We start from the raw sequence: 19,388 nt of genomic DNA on the forward strand, positions 1-19,388 counted from the left end.
GGGTTGAGACCCGGTACCCACCTTGCAACAGGCCGGACGGGTGTGTGGAGCTTCTGGGAATGCATTACAAACTCAAGTCCCAAAGTGGCTTCTGCTGCCCGTCTTTTTCGTTGCCAGCTCCAATGCTGCAAAATTCCCTCCGCAAGAGGAGGGGAGCGAAGCTACTCCTACACTGCCTGCTATGCAACTTCAGTTGGCCCCTTGGCCCGTGTGGATCCAGGTCAGAGGCGCCATGCTCACGGAGGAGGGTGTGCCCGCCACCCTCCACCCGGAGGCGTGCTCAGGGGGAAACCTGCATGCACTCAGCAGGTGCCGTGAAGGGGACACCTAGTGCAGCAGGCCCGCGGAAGAAGCCCGAGTGTTCCCCGGGTGGGTCTAGAGCTCTGAGCCAGGAGTGTTCTCTGAGAGTTATTTTTAAGTTTTAGGTACTAGTCCATTGTGAGACGTATGTTTTGCAAGTATTTGCTCCCAGTCTGTAACTGGTCTTTCCATCTTGTTAAGGCGATCACTGGCAGAGCAAATGTTTTTCCTATCCATGAGGTCTGGCGGGAAGCTCCCGCCAGTCTCTCGGGAGGGCCGCCCCTGGACTCGGGGGCGGGGCGCGAACCTAGGGAGGCAGCCCGCTGCCCGTGAGGCCTGTGAGACAGGACGGCTGCGAGGCAGCCAGCCCGCGGTGCGCGGGCCGCCGAGCGCAGGGTGCGGGCTGGGGCTGCGCAGTCCACAGGCGGCGGAAAGGAGGCCCGGCTCCGAGGCCCCGGGACCCTGAAGCCGGGTCCTGCCAGCCGCGGACTCCCGCTTCGCCTGGCGCGTCGCGCGCACGCGCGCCACACGCCCAGGGAGCGGGCTCCGGGCGCGCGGACCAGCGGCTCCAACGGCTCCCAGGGTCCCTTGCGGCGGACCGCTCGGGCTGCCCACGAGATCGCAGGGCGGGGCCAAGGGCGGAGCGGCCGTTCGGGGGTCGCGGCGGCTAGCCCCGCCTAGCTCGGGAGGGGGCGTTTTCAGTGCTTTCTCGGTCGGGGTTCTCGGGAGATTCTTGGGTGAGGGAACGCCGGGGCGGTTGCCGGTCTCCAGCACCTCGCGGGCTTTCCGCGGGGAGCTGCTGCTGCTCCGGATTCCTTCCGGCTCCCCGTCAGCGCTCCAGCCCGCGCCTGGCCCGGTTCTCGCGGTGCCTTTTCTAGGCCTGACGCTGTCTGACTCGTGGAATTGGTGAGTACAGACCTCGCGGCGAGGGTGGGTATCACAAGGTGTATCGTGATGATGGGAGACCTGCCGGTGTCTGTAAGGACGGTTTGCAGGGGTTGTGTGGAGGAATCGTGGGGTGGGGGTTTTGGCTCGTCGGCGGCACGCGTGTGTGTGGGGGAGGGTCGTGGGGGAGCGCAGAGCCGTCTGTGCACTGGGGGTGCAGAAGGCCTCAGCATGCTGGAGTCCGTGGGTGACGGGTGTGGTGTGCGGAGCACCTCACGCTCAGGGGCTTCTGGCGACTGTAGGTGTGGATGTGAATGGTCAGGGTTTGTCCGTGAAGATTTGGGGATAGAATTTGTTGTCTAGGTAGTGAGGGTAGGAAGGCACGTGTGTGCCCTTTCATGGGTGCATTTGGGCTGGGAGTTGCGCGTCCTAGTTTCGTGCCGGTGGATTGTGTCACATACTGGTACGGAGGGGCGGGGCGCCGTGGAATCGGCTCCTTCTGTCTTGGGATAGTGGATGCTGCACAGTTCTTCCCAGCTCTGCTCAGTGCTGCCCGTTCGGTCGCCAGAAGTGGGGCACGCTCGGAATATTTGTACCAAGTACACACCACAGGCGACGTCTTTCCGGACTACCCCTGAGAGCTGTTTCTTAAGCCTCTACCAGCAGAGCACTGGTGTGGGTGAAGCATGTACATGTGTGAAAGACTCCAGGTGAATTGTGAGCGGGACCCTGGGGCTGGTGGCCCTTTGTGCCCACACTCTGGTCATCTTGTCATCGCATGGTTCGTCCTTGGGCTGGCCCTTTTTAGGGCAAGGAATCCCTGTAGATGTTGGGAGTTGTGGGTTGGGGGAGGTCTGTGCCTTAGACATGTGGGTGCCCCTTCTGCACTTGTGTGGTCCTGGCACCTGGGTACCAGGTTGGGAGGTCCTGGTGGGCAGATGGCGTGCAGTGCATTAATCATATGTTTATTTTTTCCGTTTTGACATGTTAAGCTTGTGTGGCTGCGGAGAGACTGTCCCTTCTAGGACTAGCCAATTGTCAAGAGCTAGGAAAGGGCTCACTGGGATCTCATCTTTCATATGCAATCCAACAAATCCAGAGTCTACTGCCCTAGCTACCCCCTTTATCTAATCTCACACAGTTAGCCCAGGTTTCCCCTGACCTAAATCATCCTAGGGCACGTACTAAGCAACTAGAGACCACCCCTGTAGCCTAAAACACATTAGAATTATTCATATATTTTGTCAGAATCTACTTCAGAATATATTACTTCATTCCAGCAAGATACATAAAAATGATACTCCTATATATGTCTGTTCCCCTTCCCCCTTTTCCGTTATTTTTGTGGATAATAATGTTATGTGCTGCAAACCCAGCAACACATTGTTGTAATTATTACTTTATATGATTTTATTTATTTTTAAGAAGTCCACAGAAGAGAGGGAAAAAGTACATATTTATAGTTTGTGATATTAACCTTCCTATTTACCATTTCTGGTTCTCATTTTTTTCTGTAGATTCACATAATTATCTGGTATCACTCTTGCCCCACTACAGCTTTGCTTCATTTCACCTCCTTTGTGCCATTATTGCCAAAGATATCATGTTTCTGTTATAGGCCCCAAAATGTAAGCACATGCATACTGTTTTATGCAACTGCATTTTAAATCAGTTAAGAGAGAGAGGTAGAGGAAATATGCAATTTTACTCTCTTTAACAATTACTTACTTAATTATCATTAATGGCTTGTTTTTTTTCCAATGTGGATTTGAATCACAGTCAGGGGTTGGCCTGGAGATCTTTTGTATTTATTATAAGGTGGGTCTCCTATAAAAACATTTTCTCATTAGATATATTTAGAAATGTCTTTATTTCACCTTTATTATTGAAAGATAATGCTACTACATGTAAGAGTCTTGACTTCTTGGTTTCTTTCAGAGCCTTGAATTTGTCATTCCACTCTTCTGGTTTCTATTGTTTACAATGACAAGTCAGTTGTAACTCTCTATGTGCTATGCGATAACTCATTTTTACCCTGATACTTTAAATATTTTCTGTGTGTTTGGGTTTCAACATTTTGACTATAGTACTTTTGGGTGTGGATATCTGCCTTTGCATTTATCTTGTTTGGATTTGTTGGCTTCTTGGTTGTATAAAATATTATTTTTATTTTTATTATTTACACCATTAATCAAATTTGGGGTATTTTAACCATTATATTTGAGATTTTTTTTTCATCTTCTTTCTCCTGGTAAACCAGTTATGCATATGTGGGTATGATTAATGGTGTTCCACATTTCTACAAGGCTCCATTGTTTGTTTGTTATATTCTTTTTCTTTCTCCGTTCTTTGCTTTGAAAGTCTCTATTAATCTATCTTCACATTTGCTGATTCTTTCTTGTGCCAGCTCAAACCTGCTGTTGAGCCCTTCTAGTGGATTTTTCATTTTGGCTATTCTACATTTTGATTCCAAAATGTCCATCTGATTCTTTTTTATATAATTTCTATTTTTTTTGTTAATATTCTCTGATTGATGAGACATTGTCATCCTATCTTTTACTTCTTAAAACATAGTTTATTTTTATTATTTGAACATATTTAGAATAACTGCTCAAATCTGTTAAATCTGGCAACTGAATCCTCTTACAGGTAGTTTCTGTTGCCTGCTTTTATCCCCATGTCGGAATCACATTTAGTTCTGTTTCTCTGCATGTCTCAGTTTTTAAAATTGGAAACTACATTTTATTTAATTTGTTGTAGCATCTCTGGATACTTATCTCCCTTCACCAATACTTGCTTTGCTTGTTTGGTTGTATATTTCTTTACTGACATGCTTACTGACTTAGAATGTGAAGTACATTTCCTCTTTACTGAGCCATCTCTGAAGTCCCTTCTCATAGTTTGTACCCTTGGGTATATACTCAGTTGCCCTGATTCTCCACCTACCAGGATTTCTGTGTTTTTTTTGGCTGGGCTTTCTTGACTGTCTCTTTCCCTAATTTCCTGTTAAGTTTATAGTTGGTATGTTTTTACTGGTATCACATCCAGCTATTAGTCTCCATTACTCACTAGCTGGTTTCTTTTATTATCAGCAGTTTCCTGGGACATAAATTACTGCAAAATAGTTGGACTCCTTTGTAGAAGAAGTTTGTGAGGCTAAACTTTGAGACTGGCTCTGATACTATTGGGTTCTTCTCAGCTGTCCATTTTGAGTCTTCTCTGTAAAATATTTAGCTGGTCTGCCATTTCCACTTACTGCTATCATGCTACCAGCTCTGTATCTAGTCTGCTCTGTATCTTTATTGTTGACCACCAATATATCCATTGTGTTTGAAATTAGCTTTAGTCTGGAACTTCCCCATACTGTTCCAAATAAACCATATTCCTTTATGGAGTTACAGAAATTTTGATTTTATTTTCTCTATTGATTTCCTGTTTTCAATTTCATTGATTTCTGAATTTTTATTACTTTTATTCTGCTAACTTTGAGTATAATTTTTCTTCTTTTTCTAATTTCCTAAGGTGGAAACTTAGATTACTGATTTGGAGTTTTCCTTGTTTTCTAATGTATTCATTCCATGCTATAATTTTTCCTCTAAGTACTAATTTTACTGCATCCCACAAATTTTCATAAGTTGTATTTTCATTTTCATTTAGCTCCTTTTCAAATTTTTCTTGAGACTTTTTCTTTGATAAATGTGTTTTTTTGAAATGCAATGTTTAATCTCCATGTATTTTGTGGTTTCCTAGCCATCTTTCTGCTATTAATTTCTAGGTTAATTTCATGATTTGAGAACATAATTTGTATGATTTATGTCTTTTACATTTGTTAAAGTGTTTTTAATGGCACAGATATTCATCTAGCTTGGTAAGCTTGATGAATATGTTCCAGATAAGCTTGAGTAAAATGTTCAGTCCGCTGTTGTTGAATGAAGTAGTCTGTAGATGTCAATTATATCCAATTGATTGGTGGTGCTATTGAGTTTAACCATCCCTTACTGTTTTTCTGCCTGCTAGAACTGTTCATTTCTCATAGAGGGGTGTTAAAATCTCCAATTATAATAGTGGATTCATCTATTTCTCCCTGAAGTTCTATTAATGTTTACCTCACATATTTTAACACTCATTAGGCACATACACAGTAAGAGCTGTTGCATTTTTCTGGAGTGTTGACCCCTTTATTATAAAGCAATGTCCCTGATAACTTTAGTTATTCTCTAGTCTGCTCTGTATGAAATTAATATAGCTACTCTTGCTTTCTTTTGTTTGGTTAGTGTTAGCATGATATATCTTTTTTCATCTCTTCATTTTTAGCTCATATGAGTGTTTATATTTAAAGTGGTTTTCAGGTAGACAATATATGAGTCTTGTTTTTGATCCATTGTTTCAGTCTCATTTTTTAATCGTTGTAGTTAGACTATTGATATTTATGATTATTATTGATATACTTAGATTTTTTTATTATTGAAGTATTTTTGATATACAATCTTATATTGGTTTTAAGTATACAACATAGTGGCTCAGCAGTTATCCATGTTATTAAAATCCTCACCTCCACTAGTGCGGTTACTGTCAACATAGGAAGATGTTACAGAATCATTGGCTGTATTCTCCATGCTGTACTACCATCCCTGTGACTAACTTGTGATTGATATTTTGGTGCCCTTTTATCCCCCTCACCCTCTCTGGTATACTTGGATTATTAGTACCTACCATTTGTTCCATTTGTTACTTTTTTCTGTGTGTTGCTCTTGTTCATTGTTAATTTTTTCCTCCTTCACAATTTATTCTGGCTTTTACTTTTAATTGAGCATTTTGTATGATTCTGTTTTTTCTCCTTAGCATATAAATTCCACTTTTTTCTTTTTTTTTTCTTACATATTGCTAAGAGAGTAGTTTGCCCAGAGTTACCCAGTAAGTAAACCATGTCCCATAGGTGAATAAAACTATGCCTTTACCATAAAATATGTTGAAAGGTAGACTAAAATATAAGTTTTTAAGATGAAACAAAATACATCAGAATTAACTTCTACACAAAAAAGATGAACTGGCTTACTTAATAGAGCAATACTTCTGACATTTCATCAACCAGAGCTTAAATTATAAGAACATTTTAGGACTGTCTAAAATGACTCTTTATCGGATTAGTATAATTAGCTGAATTTCTGTTTAAGGGTGAAAGTTACTCAAGAATGTAGAACTTTAACATGTATTTACCCATTCTTTTGAGAACATTCTATAGCTCTGCCACTTTTTGGAAGATGAGCCGAGTGTAAGGAAGCCTCGAGTATAACTAGGCATCATATGCATAACAGGCACTTGACAGATTACTATCTGTTAGATTTGTTGACAGAAACAAGTTAATAAGAACAAATCATAGGAAACAAAATAAACAGTAGTGCTAACAAAATTGTGAATCTGTATTTAATTGTAATTATGCTTAGATGTTTATTGAAGAATATTAACATTTTATAAATTTACATTGGGCATTAGAGAAAATAAATGGGTTGGCACAAAACCCTTGAACCCCTAAAGGTGCACTGTATTAATGATACTGTGGAAATAATTCTGGCAAAGCCTCATTCTATTATGCCACAAAAAAGAACTATAGGAACCCAAGGGGGCCAAAAACCAGCATTTATTGATAGCCCTTCCTGGGAACCATATGTTGAACTATCATTTAGAGATAAACAAGAGTCTAATATATGGGGTGGAAAGACACATGGAGACCAGAAAGCATGTTACACCTATGACTGTCAGTCTTTGAAAAAGTTCTTAATACGATTTGGGCTTATTTTAATCAATGACAATGTGAATAATTTACCGAACTTGTAGTTTATTATAGGCAGTGGTCATTTTCCATTAATCTTAAATAATCTTCACAGATACCCAGAAAAGAGGCATAATTATGTTCATTATAAAAATGTGAAAAAGGTTTAGAAGGATTTGGTATCTTGCTCTGGCATGCAAAGAGCTGGTTTGAAAAGCTCCAGCTATTAGCCTGACTCCAAAGACCATCTCATTTTGCTGAATCACAGGTATTCCTAAATCTTAGGTGCTGCCACATATTTTACCATTTCAACTTTGGCTTCCCCCACCCTCTTTGTTTTCACCTTATGCCCAGGGTAATTTAAATTTCAGACCAGGAGATGCATGCTAAGTTGCTCTGTAGCATCTCAATTTAGTATTCTTAGAAAGTTATCCTGTATGTGATCAGCAGTTTTTTATTTTTGTCACCAGGGTGGGCATGTTCAGTATAAACTACACAGATCCTGAATACAGCCTGGTTAGACATTTGAGTTAGCTGAAAATATTTTGTATCATAAGGAGAATGCAAGTTTTCCATTTTTATAGGTTTTTATACCGTGAGTCATTTGAAATTGTAAACATTCCTTTGCCAACTATCTGAAACCTTCTGTGTGAAACAACATCAAACTATCCCCCTCATACTACCCACCTCACCATGCCTGCTTAGATTTGCCACAGCAGAAAGTGTGGTCATTTCACTCCATATAAAAGCCTGTTTTCTAATTGGCATTTTTGTATCTAATTTCTTTAGGGCACCTTCATGGTGTCTGCTCAAACAATAGCCAGTTTTACCAGTAGGAGTTGAACTCCAAGTAAGTCCTCCTGTAGCAAGATTGACAGGCCTGTGGTCAAAGTGTTTCTTTAAGGCGTTGGGAGGCACCTCTGCTGGTGTCCTTGCAGCATGCTGTGCAGTACCCAAAATGTTGATTGTGAATGGATTTGAGTTCCTTGGATCTGCTTAAGGCAAAACAGTTTCCTGTTTTCATTAAACTCAGAAATTCAGGCTTGCCATGAGGCTATTCAGAAATCTGAAACAAAAATATAGGCAAATCTAAAAATTCTTCCAAAGCCATTTCTATCAGTTCTTGTCCTTTAAATAGGAACAAAGTTTCCTTATATTCTTAAGTCAGCTGAGTTAAAAAAAATATCCCAAATATAGGGTCCTATCAGTTTAAACTTGACATTCTACAACTTTATCCATGCCTGGTTGAAGAGGCATTTCCTCGCGTCTCGTTTATATTTTGATTTTCACTCTAGACAAAACTGTAAAGTGAATAAATTAATTTTTGACATTTAACAACCTCTTTCTTCTCTTCACCCTTTCCCACCTCGATATATATATATATATACCTCTTCTGGTAATTTCCTCTTCTCATTTTCCCTACCCTGGACCCCAATTTGGGTACTCTCTCCTATGCTGAAGTTTACCTTCAGGGAAAGATATGAAATCTGTGAGGTTTTATATCATGCTCATTATCAGCACACCTCAGTGGTAGAAAATTGATTTGATGAAGTCTGGGTCTAGTTTTCTAGTCTCTAAAATCATATTCTAACTGGGACCACCTACTCTTTCTATGTGCAAGAGTGACACAGATTTAGGGTTAAAGTCTTCTTATATGAAAGAAAGCCTATGAGAGGATGTTTTCCTTGATACAGAAGAAACTACGGTATTTTTTTTACATAACAGTGTTAATGTGCCTTACCCTACACATCCTTATGAAACCAGGGGCCCTACATAGAACCAGTCTCAATAAAACAGTTAAGCAAATTATTTGTGAAATAGCCATTGATGATTAGTCTCTCCTCTTTTAACTTCCCAATCACCTAGTGACAAGAACCTGAGAAGAAAAATTCAGCTTGTTTACCATTTCTCTACTTATTTTTGAACATACTATATAGTTGGGAAGGGTTAGTTTTTTCTTGATTTCACAGAAAAATTTATATAATGTTTTAATTAAAAAATAATTTCCTTTTTATTTGAGGTCAAGGTCCTTCCCCAATTGGCCCTGAAAGGTGAGAATTGTTCTCCTAAAAATACTGATGGAGGTCAGAAAGTCATGAGAGAGTTAAGCTTTCTCTGTAATATAAATGAAGATCAACCTTTGTATTCCATGAAAAAGTAGGAAACCTAAGTGGACTCAAATGACTTCCTGATGCTAAAGGGTTGAAAAACTCCATTTCAAACTATGATATTCAGCACAGGTAATCTTCCTTGTTAATATCCATAGAAGAAAAAGTAAAATAGTTGACTTGAAAGCTCTGGTATAATTTTTAACAGGTACAATTACTTTGACTCTTAAACTAAAAAATAAATAAATACAAGAAGTATAGCATAGGAAAAATACATAAATAAACAAATAAGATCAAAGCTTTAGATTTCTACACTGACACTACTTTATAAGCCACTCATCACCAAAATAAAAATAAACATTTTACATTTATGATCACTTTTCATTTCATAAATGTCACTGTTCTCAGGATGTATGGGCCCCTTTGTTCAACGCCTTGGAATCACCTCTGTCCTTCCTGCCCCACCGCCAGCGGGGCTCCGTTGCTGGCTGACGTGCAGTTGGTTTGGCTAATGGGAGACACTGGCATAGATAGCCGGGATTGACAATTCAGAGCTCAGTGTTTCCTCCCCACTCACAACACCCTCCAGGCTCTGACAGCGGCTGCCCTTCTGGGGCCCTGACAACAGCCTTTCCTCCCATTGCTCTCTGGCAATGACAGTAATGGTTTTCTGTTACTGCCTGTCTTTGGTGTCACATCTCTTGTTGGGTCCCTTACCTGTACTTTGAAATCTCTTAATAAAGCCATCTTGGTGAGGTCTGCCTGGGCCTTGAGGAATGCAACAGGGTATTTTTAATTAGTGTCACATTACATTGCCTAAAAAATATTGTAAGAAAGAAAAGCATTTTTAGAGATGTGGAATACTTGTAAGAGAAGATCCATTTAGGACTTAAAGTGCTATAAAGTTGGCAGGAGAAATGTTATATTTTTACTAGGACTTAAAGTGCTATAAAGTTGGCAGGAGAAATGTGGTTATATTTTTACTGTCTCACTATTTTCTAAAAATGAAAATTGAAGGACTATACGTTCTGGCTTAGACTGGAATGCACATGTTACATTACTATAAGAGAAGATGAAATTGCAGAATGATAAGTACAGGGCAAAGCACATCGAAATAAAATTACCACCACCACCCTTACAGGGTTTGTATATAGGAAGGGCAAAAATTAGGAAAATGTATACCAATTTGTTAACTTCAGTAGGGTCAGGGTGGTGGTGGTAGCAAATTATTATTTTCTTTATACAACTGTAAAAATGTGCCTTTTGTAATTCAAAAAAATCTGGAAAAAATTTTAAAGACCAAAATGATGTTCTTGTTCTTGTTAATGGAGTTGAAGAATGAATGTCACAAACACTCAAGAAGGTAGGAGAGCCAGGCAGGGGCTTTTATTTAGACATAAAGCAAGAGGGACAGAGCTGTGGCTCAGGCCAGGAGGGGACAAGAGAGCCCAGGGGTGGTGCTTTGTCTAGGGGACTTGTAGGCGGTTGAGAGACAAATAGGGATGCACACCTCCAAGATGGTCCCAAAATGTTTATCTTTGAAGAGACATTAAGTTTCATGTTAGTGTTTGGGTTTATTTACAAGAAACTTGCTGCTCTGATTCCCTCCCAGGATAGCAGCTTCCTGGTCTGGGAACATATCTATCAAAACTGCCTGCTTTGCTTCCAAGGTGGGCTAAGTAATTGTGTTTGTTAAAGAGTATGTTAAGAAACTTACTTTTTAACTAATTTGGCTTTAAAATGCAATCTTATCTTCAAGATGGAATCCTTCCTGTTTTTACTACATTGTTTTGGGCTGGCTTGCTAAATTGCCCAGGTTGCAAATCCCTTAATTAGGGCTGGAGGAGGGAAAGCAGCACCTGGGTAAAGTCAGAAAAATAAGCTGGGCGGTCCAGCAGGCCAAAGCAAATACCACAATGGATTCTCTTGCTTTGTTCCCCCTTCCCTCTCCCTCCCCCTGCCCCAGGCCCTCATCCTACTCTGTCCAAACCCACAGTCCCTGTCTCAACATGCATGCACTCAGGAAACCATGAAAGGAGATGTCCTCTTGCACATCCAATATTTAATCCAGCTTGTGACAAGTTCCTGTGGTCTGGTCTCTTTGGGCACAAGGAATGGAGACTAGGACCTGAATTTAACTTTGAAGATGAATCAATGGTTAACACAGATACAAAGAGAAAAGTAAGAAAAGCCTCTGTTATGTCAGAGGACATTTTAAGAATTGTTCACTGTTGGTTTCCAGTTGTATATGGTTTTTGAAGAGTATATCTCCAACAACAAATATATTTGAATTCTTGATAAGGCCCAATTTTAGACTTGTGATATAACTTGAGTTTTACTGTAATTAAGATATTTATGATTTTATTATAAGAAGATTGGTAGAAAAATAATATAGCATCAACATTAAGAAAATTAATTTTTGTGTAATGTCAGAAAGCTGTTCAAATAGCCTGTCTTGTTCTATGTGATTCACATGCTAATTTAAACTGTTGTACAGCACTAGAGAAAAGGTCCACTATTTATATTAAGAAAATGCTTCTGAGCCATGAAATTTTATAGCACAGTGTTTCAGAGCCTAAAACTTGTGAACATTGCTAGAAGTTAGGAAAAATTTTGGAACTTAGGAAAAGATGTTTAGCTTTGAGAAAGCACCTAATGTATCTGCTCTGTTCTGATGGTCCAATGACATTTCAAGGAATCCAAATACTCATAAAATTGTAATAAGATGAAGCCAATAAAAATATCACATAGTTTTCAGATATTATGAGAATAACAGTTTGCTATCCTTCATGTTTATAAATAAGCTTAAGACATTTATTAATAAAACTTGGACTTTGAGAGATTTATATCAGAAGTGATCATGAGTCCTACTGAATTAACTCCACTTTACTTGTCCATGTTTTACACGGGAGGCACCTTCCTTCCAAGGCTGCAGCCTCCTGAGACAGAGATGGTGTTTGCCTCTGGAGCTAAGGGCAGGCAAGGCCCATGGGAAAGTAGAGTGAAGATTCTACAACTTGTCTGTAGAACAAATCTACGTGTTTCTTTAATTTTAATGCACTTATGTTAGGAAAGCAAGTTTTGTCTTCATGCTACGTTTCATTATTAGATTTTTCAATCTTAAATTCAAGCTTCTAAAAACAGAAAAACAGTATATTCATCAACTGTCTTGACTATCTCTTGAGGTTTTTCTGAGTTACTAATTCACCTTCCCATCTGTCCTGCTCCATAATACAGTCTTCTTCCACCAGGCAGGGCACCTTTTCCTACTACCGTATTGTTGCATATCCTGCTGCTTTTCCTGAAATATCCACGTTTTTTTCTCCCTGATTTCTCCTGGACAGTGCTTTCAGATCAGAGGTCACCTGCTGTATGATGCCTTCCCCAAGCCAGTCTCCTCTGGACTTCTCCAATTATACTGAGCATATTGCATTGCAAGTTCTTTTTTAGTGCATCACTTTCACAAAACTGATATATTTGAGAGGTGATTTTGTACCACCAGCACTTAGCATAGTGTTCGGATTATAACCAGTATTCAATATATAGAGAGTGAATAAAGGGATCAGTGCCACAGACTGATGATAATACAAGGAAAGATGAGACTGGATAGGTCAAAAGCATTGTAGCATTCAGCTTGGTATTATAAAGGTAAAGCTGAAAAGGTAGCTTTGATCTAAAAATCCATTTACTTTTGCAGCCAGCAGTTTGAACCCAGTAAATATCTTGTAGTTAGAGTCATTCAAACATCCATTCCAATCTGTCAAGGTCATTTGGATATACAGATTGTTTCTTTGTTCCACTCCCTGGATTTCCTTTATAGCATTGTAATAGGGTTCTCTGGAAAAACAATATATGTATAAGATTTATTGTAAAGAAATGGCTTGTCTGTTTATGGAGGCTGGCAAGTCTAATCTGCAGGGTGACTTGGCAGGCGGAGACCCAGGGAGAGCCAGGGTTCGAGTTCGGAGGCTGCTGGGCAGGAGCAGCCAGTGCTATGGCGAAGCCCAAAGGCAGGCTGCTGGATTCTGTTTCCAACGAGAGTTCATCGTCTTGTTCTGTTCAGGCCTTCAGAAAGTAACTGGACAAGCCCACCTACATTATGGAGAGCAAATGGCTTTACCAGTTAAAATGTTAATGTCATCCAAAATCTTCCTTGCAGAAACACCCAGAATAATGTTTGACAAAATACCTGGGTACCTTGTAGCTCAGTCAAGTTGTGATGTGAAATTAATCACCACTTCATTACTTTTGATGAATTAGATCCTATTTAGATAGAGACTGCGAATAAGCAAGCCACCAAACAACCCAGAGGACAGGTAATGAAAGCTGTGCTTTCCAGAACATCAGAAGGGCCTGTGCCTCTCACCCCCCAGAGGCCGCCCTGTCCATGTGGCGCTTTAGCCCAGAACTTCTGTCATCACCTTCTGAAATCTGCGTTTAGATTAGGAGCCAAACTTGCTGACAGCTAAGGTATTTCTTACATCTGCATCCCCCATCTTGGGCTTCAGTTCCTTCTGTTGGCATTTGTTTTACATTTTCCCGTCTGAAATTCCTTCTTTACAGATGGTGAAAACCAAACACAAGTTATTTCTATTTTCGTCTTATCTTTATGAGCTTTGCCCAAAGAGAGGACCTACAGCTTCTTTGGTCTTGTTTTTCTCACAGGCATACTGAAAAGTTTCTTTGGTTGCTTAAAACAATCTTTGCAAATGTTCGTTTATTCTGGGCCTTAGCTTCCTTCACTTTGCTTCCTTTTAAGTTGTGCTAATGCTCCTTTTGGTCACAAATACTCTTTCTTTGGCCCCTTCTCCCATTTCTCTCTACTTCACTGGAGTCATCTGGTCTGGATTTCATTCTGATAGCTTTTCACATTGCTGAACTATTATTACAAATCTAGCTATAGATTTAAGGGAACAAGTAAATGTGAGCTTTTGCTAAAGAGCAATGAATACTCCTTCCTATGTACCTCTGAGTAGATAGGAATGATAATGTCTCTTTTTATGTGGGTGCTCTGATGTCTGTGAGGTGATATTATGTAACATTTCCCATTTTTTCTCAGATACTATCTTCAAATTAAAAAACCATCTCAAATCTCTAATATCACAGAGCTTGAAATTATTATTAGAGTTAGAATTCACACAGAAGACATATTTCACTGGAATATGCTTACCATCTTCCTGACTTTTTCAAATAATTTTTGAGGTCTCAGATAAACATCTGACTATTTTCAGGGCTCCCTCCTCGGCACAGTAAATCCTGAGATGTCATGATTGTTGTTTTCTCAAGGATTCTGACACTGCCCCTTACTAACTGCTTTGAAGCCAAAAGCAGACAAAGGAACCTGTGTGATACTTTGCAGGTTTATTACTTTGCGCTGAAAAAAATCTTCTGGCTGATGTCAGTCATGCTGATGGATTAATATGTCTAGAGTGTGTCTGTTGCCTGTTAACTTCAGGATTACTTAAATTCTCTTCCATTTCTTCTGCTCCCAATGCTCTCCAGTCTACATTGGCCTTTGAGGGCATGACGTCTCTTTGAGATGTTACAAATTTGACATACAACCCTCTTTCCGTCCCTGTGTAATAAATCTTGGAAGACTCTATACCCTTCTCATTCCTGGTATTCTGGTTCGGGTACTAATCTGTCAAATCTCAGAGTTACATAGGAAGTAGTATTCATTGCTCTTTAGCAAAAGTTCACATTTGCCTGTTTCTTAAAGCTATAGCTAGGTTTGTAATAGCATTGGTTATAATGTCTTCAAATTATTATTTTTAAATTCTCAGTCATATTTGGTGTCTACAGAAATCATTTCTTTAGCAGCTTAAAACAACACACATTTATTATCCCACCGTTTCTTCATGTTGGGAGTCCAGGCACAGCTTTGAGGGGGCTCTGTTTGGGGTCTCAAGGATACAATTAAAGTATCAGCTAGGCTGCCATCTCACTGAGGCTCAGTGGGAAGAATCTGTTTCCAGACTCATTGAAGCTGTTGGCTAAATTCATTTCCTTATGGCTGTAGAACTGAGCATCAGTTTCTTGCTGATGTTTGGCTGGGGTCCCCTCAGCTCCTTGCGGCTGGCTGCTCATAGCTCTTTGACACATGGGGTTCCCCTACATGGTGGCTTGCTTCTTTAGAGCCAGCAAGGAAGATGGATACTTTACAAATCATGGGCTTTACAATTTTATGTAATTATATATTCATTTCCATATAGTTACATATATACCATCATCCCAACTTTATGTGGTTGGTTAAAAGCAAGTCACAGGTCCTACCCACACACGGGGGTAGGAATTACACAAGGGCATCCCAGGAAATAAAGAGGCATTTTGGAGCATCTTTTTTATATTTATATATTTATTATTTTATTGTATAAATTTGACATGTAGGATTAAGGTGTACAGTGTATTACTTTGATACATTTACTATTGGAATATGGTTGCCATTATAACTATCACATTACATTTAGTACTATATTGTCTACATTCGATGTGCTTTACTTTAGACCTCTATGGCTTATTTAGTACTTGTTACAAGTTTGTACACCATTTTACTCTCCATTTTTTATTTAATTTTTTCCACAGGTGGACTTTTCTGGATTCCACATATACATGATATCATACAGTACTTGTCTGACTCTGACTTACCTCACTTAGCATAATGTGCTCAGGGTCCATCCATGTTGTTGCAAATGGCAGTATATCTTCCTTTCTCCTGCCTGAATAATACTCTATTGTGCATATTACACCCCATCTTTTTTTATCCATTCATCTACTGATGGGCACTTAGGTTATTTCCATATCTTGGCTATAGTGAATAATGCTATGATAAGCATGGGACTGCTTATTGAAACATCTCATTGAATTCCTGTGTTCACTTCCTTTGGTCATAAGGAAATGGAATTCTGGGATATACCCAGAAGTAGAATTGCTGGATTGCGTGGCAGATTTCTAGTGAAATTTTTGAGGACCCTCCATATTGTTTACCATAGTGGTTGGATTAATTTACATTCCCACCAACACATACATGGGTTCCCTTTTCACCATATCCTTACTAGTACCACTTGTCCTTTGTCTTCTTGATGATATTCATTCTAACAGGTGTAAGGTGGTATCTCATTATGGGTTTTATTTGCAGTGCCCCTGATAATTTGTGATGTTGAGCATTGTCTCATGGCCTGTTGGCCATTTTCATGTTCTCTTTGGAAAAATGTCTGTTTGGTTCTGCCAGTTTTTAAATCAGATTGTTTTTTTTATTAAGTTTTATAATTCTTTAAATATTTCAGATATTAACCCCTTCTCTGATACATGGGTGTGCAAAAATTTCATCCCATTTATAGGCTGTCTTCATTTTAAATTCTTCTGCTGTGCAGAAGCTTTTGAGTTTGATGAAGTCGCATTTCTTGATCTTTTGCTTTTGTTATTTGTGCTTGTGGTGTCATGGCGAAAACATCATTGCTAAGACCAATGTAACATATAAGCTTCTTTCCAATGTTTTCTTCTGAGAGTTTTATGATATCAAGTCTTATGTTTAAGTCTTTGTTCCATTTTGGGTTAATTTCTGTGAGTGGTGTGATATAAGGGCCCACTTTCATTGCTCTGAATGTGGGTCTCTAGTTTGCCCTGCACTGTTAGTTGAAGAGACCATTCTTTTCCCATTGGGTATTCTTGGTTTCCTCATCAAATAGTAGTTGGCAGTTTGTATAAGAATTTAATTCTGTGCTCTCTATTCTGTTCTTCATTTGGGGTTCTCTGTTCTGCTCTATATTTTGTCTAAGAGTCTATTTTCATGCCAGTATTATACTGTTTTTATTATTATGTATATAGTTTGCAGCATAGTTTTCAGTCAGAAAGTATGACACCTACAGTTTTGTTCTTTTTTCTCAAGATTGCTTTGGCTTATTTGGGTTTTTGTGCTTACACAGAAATTTTAGGATTGTTTCTGCTATTTCTGTGAAGAATGTCTTTGACATTTTGTTGGGGATTGTGCTGCATCTGTAGATGGCTTTGGGTAATATGACCATTTTAACAATATTAGTTCTTCTGATCCTTGAACATAGGATGTCTTTCCATTTGTTTGTCTTTGATTTTTTTTTTAAAACGTCTTATAGTTTTTATTGATCTTTCACTTCCTTGATTTAATTTATTCATAATTATTTTACTGTGTTTGATGCTGTTGTGAATGGGATAGTTTTCTTCATTTTTTTCTGGTCTTTAATCACCATTTTAAAGGTGTACAATTGATTTCTGTATGTTGATTTTGTGTCTTTCCACCTTAGTGAAATCATTAATTCCAACAGTTTTTTTATTGACTTTTGGGGTCTTTCTATGTAAACTGTCATCAGCAAATAGCAAGAATTTTACTTTTTCCCTTCCCATTTGGATGCCTTTTTGTTTTGCCAAATTGCCCTAAATAGAGTTGCAGTACTATATTGAATAGGAGAGATGAGAGTGGGCATCCTTGTCTTGTTCCTGATCTTAGAGGAAATGTTTTCACTTTTTTCTCCATTAGGTATAATGTTAGCTGTGGGTGTTATATATGACCCTTTTTTGTTGAGGTTTTGATGCCACAGTTCTTGTTTGCAGAGTCAAGAATGAACTTCGCAAACACTCAAGGTAGGAGAGCAAGGCAGAGAGGCTTTTATTTAGAGATAAAAGTGAGAGGACAGAGCTCCTGGCTCAGGCCAGGAGGTGACCAGGGAACCCCAGGGTGGTGCTGTTGTCTAGGGGATTTATAGGTGGTTGAGAGACAAAGGGCTAGGGGTGCACACCTGCTAAGTGATCCCAAAATGTTTATCTTTGAAGAGACATTAAGTTTGTTATTAGTCTTCCTGGTTATTTACAAGAAATTTACTGCTCTGATTTCCTCCCAGGATAGCAGTTTCCTGGCCTGGGAGCATATCGCTAAAAACTGCCTGCTTTGCTCCCAAGGTGGGCTGAGTTATTGTCTGTTTGTTAAAGAGTATGTTAGGAAACTTACTTTTTAACCAACTGGGTTTTGAAATACAATCTTATTTTCAAAATGGAATCTTCCTGTTTTTACAGTTGTTTTGGGCTTGTTTGCTGAGGTTGCAAATCACTTGATTAGGGCTGGAGGAGGAAAAGCAGCACCTGAGTAAAGTCAAAAAAATAAGCTGGGTCCCCCTTGGAAGCCAAAGCAAATTCCACAACGAATTATCCCACTTTGTTTTTTCCAGAGGTCCTCACCCTACTCTGGGTAAGCCCATGGTCCCTGTCTCAGTTTGTTCCTTCTATACCCAGTGTTAAGGGTTTTTATCATGAAAGGATGTTGTATTTTGTGAAATGCACCATCTGTACCTTTTCAGATGATCATGTGATTTTTATCTCTATTAAAAGATTTTATCTTTACAATTTTATATTTTATTGATGTGATGATTTACTTTCATTGGTTTGTATTTGTTGTATCATCCTTGCATCCCAGGGATAAGTCCCACTTGGTCTTGGTGTATAATGACATTTTATTGAAATTAGTTTGTTAGTATTTTGTTAAGAACTTTTGCATCTATATTCATCAAGGATAATGGTCTGTAGTTTTCTTGTGATTTCATTGTTTTGATATTAAGGTAATGCTGGCTTCATAGAATGAGTCTGGGAGAGTTCCCTCTTCTTGAGATTTTGGAAGAGTTTGAGGAGGACTGATGTTAATTCTTCCTTAAATGTTTGGTAGAATTCACCAGTGAAGCTGTCTGGTTCTGGAATCTTCTGATAGGAGTTTTTTGATTACTGACTCAATCTCTTGGCTTGTTATCGGTTTGTTCAGATTTTCTGTTTCTTCCTGATTTGGTCTTGGTAGGTTGTTTCTAGAAATGTGTGTATTTCTTCTAGGTTATAAAAATTTTTGGCATATAATTAATTATTCACAGTAGTCTCTTACAGTTGGTATTTCTTCCCTTTTACTAACTGGAGTTTATTCTTTTCTTTCTAGTCCCTTGAGGTATAAAGTTAGGTTGTGTATTTGAGATATTTTCTGATTTCTTAATATATGCATTTATTGCTATAGATTTTCAGAGCTGCCTTTGCTGCATCCCACAAAATTTGACATTTTCATTTGTTTTGAGATCATTTTGTAGTTTATTTCTTTGATCCATTGGTTGTTTAGAAATGTATTGTTTCATTTCCACATAGTTGTAGATCTTCTCACTTTCCTCTTGTTTATTTCATCCCATTGTAATCAAAAGATGGTAAATGGAATGATTTCAGTCTTCTTAAATTTGCTAAGATTTATTTAGTGGTTTATCATACAATCTGTCCTGTAGAATATCGCATGTGCGCTTGAGAATATGTGTATCTGATGTTGGATGGAATGT

General features: G+C 39.1%; 1 protein-coding gene across 3 annotated transcripts in view; it reads left to right on the plus strand.

The window, feature by feature from the left end:
• Positions 1 to 876: 876 nt before the first annotated feature.
• ZNF484 (zinc finger protein 484) overlaps positions 877 to 19,388 on the plus strand; it is a 55,389-nt gene continuing 36,877 nt past the window's right edge. For 2 of the 3 annotated variants that reach the window (XM_073228880.1, XM_073228881.1), the window contains exon 1: positions 910 to 1,206. The gene's annotated coding sequence lies outside the window, so the exon portion shown is untranslated. Of the gene's footprint in view, positions 1,207 to 19,388 lie in introns of all 3 variants that reach the window. The other variant, XM_073228882.1, reaches the window with a different exon arrangement.

This window comes from Manis javanica, chromosome 2 (genome assembly GCF_040802235.1).
Source record: "Manis javanica isolate MJ-LG chromosome 2, MJ_LKY, whole genome shotgun sequence".
Lineage (NCBI taxonomy): Eukaryota > Metazoa > Chordata > Mammalia > Pholidota > Manidae > Manis > Manis javanica.